Source organism: Sphaeramia orbicularis, unplaced genomic scaffold (genome assembly GCF_902148855.1).
Source record: "Sphaeramia orbicularis unplaced genomic scaffold, fSphaOr1.1, whole genome shotgun sequence".
Lineage (NCBI taxonomy): Eukaryota > Metazoa > Chordata > Actinopteri > Kurtiformes > Apogonidae > Sphaeramia > Sphaeramia orbicularis.
The window spans coordinates 92434-94713 of record NW_021941587.1 but is presented as its reverse complement, the minus strand read 5'-3'; positions in this window follow the sequence as shown (position 1 = coordinate 94713).

Sequence of the window (2280 nt, the reverse complement as noted above, 5' to 3'; positions counted from 1 at the left end):
GTTGTTTTTCCTCTACTGAATGCTGGGTAACTGAATGTGTTCTGCAGGACAGGCATTAACAGAAGGGTTCTGCTTCTGCCTGGTCACTCACTGACCTGTGGGGAAGGTTTGGAGTGTGGACACTGGGTGGACAATGTGAGGACTGACTACAGAATTTCATCCTCATCATCAAAGTCTCTGCTGTGATACCTGCGACAGTCGCTGAACTGAGAGCAGCCACTGAACGTGAACACACGCAAATACCCAGGGGACTGTTTTGGGACACCCTGTAGCTCGACCAACACACTCCAGTGAAATAAAGGGATGTTGGCTGGGACGCAGATGTTATGGAAGCAGACCTGACTGAACTGACAGCAAATCCATCACATGTCGTCATAGAGATAAGGACAGGCGGTTCAGCTGTGTGACCTGACAGTCTGATAAAAACAGGCAGCGGTGGCTTTGGTTCATAGACAACTGGAGGAAAAAACACACCAAGGGCTCTGTTTTTATGTAACGTCTCTTTTACTGGGAACAACAGCGGACCACAGATCCCACTGGAATCATGCCTGGACATCCCACAACACACACACACGCACACGCACACGCACTCTCTAGGAATTGTGTTCATAATTACTTCCATCTGAGTCTTGTGGGGGGGTGGGGTGGGTGGGGGTCTTAATTTCAAGGGTTAGCTAGTGGCTGAGACCCCCCTTTCCCCATTCTGTGTGTTCTCAGATGCTCGTCATAGTAACAGTGTGTGCTCAAAGGTAATCCTCTCTGCCTCTCTGTAAAAGTAGCCCCTATATGACTTAAAGGGGGGGGGGGGGGGGACCCCGGTGGAACTGCACAGACGATCAAAACAAGGGTGGCCATTTTACTGGGGTCACATGTGTTGGACTCTCGTGCCTCCTCTGCTCTAAAATCAGCCAAACTTGTCATGTTTTAAAGCCCATCCTACATTGTTTTGCCTTCTTCGGACCAAGGTTATTATCGTTAATGAAAACTAACCAAATGACCAAAACTAGAACTGAACAAACATTTTCGTTAACTGAAATAAATAAAAACTATAATTAAAAGAAAAAAAAACATAACTAACTGAAACTGTATTGTGTGTTTACTAAACTAACTAAAACAGATACAAATTCTGGATCAAATTCCCTTGGTTTGGTCTTTGTCAATGTCAGATTGATGTTAAATGGATTTCTTTGTCTCTCTCAGTTTTCTGTGCTGTCTCCATACGACACTTTTTGCTCCGTCACTTGTGTTCACTTGTGGTTTCCAGTCGTCTTCTGGTCCCCACTCTACCTGGAAACATGGAGACTAAAGCAGCAGAGTCCTGTCTGGGATTGATTTGAATAGGAGCACAGAGAAGAAGAGAAAAGAGACCACTGAACTACAACTGAACTACAACTGAACTACAACTGAACTACAACTGAACTACAACTGAACTACAACTGAACTACAACTAAACTAAAACTGAACTACAACTGAACTACAATTAAACTACAACTGAACTACAACTGAACTACAACTGAACTACAATTAAACTACAATTAAACTACAACTGAACTACAACTGAACTACAACTAAACTACAACTGAACTACAACTGAACTACAATTAAACTACAACTAAACTACAACTGAACTACAACTGAACTACAATTAAACTACAACTGAACTACAACTGAACTACAACTAAACTACAACTGAACTACAACTAAACTACAATTAAACTACAACTGAACTACAACTAAACTACAACTAAACTACAACTGAACTACAACTAAACTACAACTGAACTACAACTGAACTACAATTAAACTACAACTGAACTACAACTGAACTACAACTAAACTACAACTGAACTACAATTAAACTACAACTGAACTACAACTGAACTACAACTAAACTACAACTAAACTACAACTGAACTACAACTGAACTACAACTAAACTACAACTGAACTACAACTAAACTACAACTGAACTACAACTGAACTACAACTGAACTACAATTAAACTACAATTAAACTACAACTGAACTACAACTGAACTACAACTAAACTACAACTAAACTACAACTGAACTACAACTGAACTACAATTAAACTACAACTGAACTACAACTGAACTACAACTAAACTACAACTGAACTACAACTGAACTACAACTAAACTACAACTGAACTACAACTAAACTACAACTAAACTACAACTAAGCATTTAGAAAAAAATGAAAACTAATTAAAAACTATCAAACCTGCTCTAAAAACGAATTAAAACGAACTGAATTAGAGAAA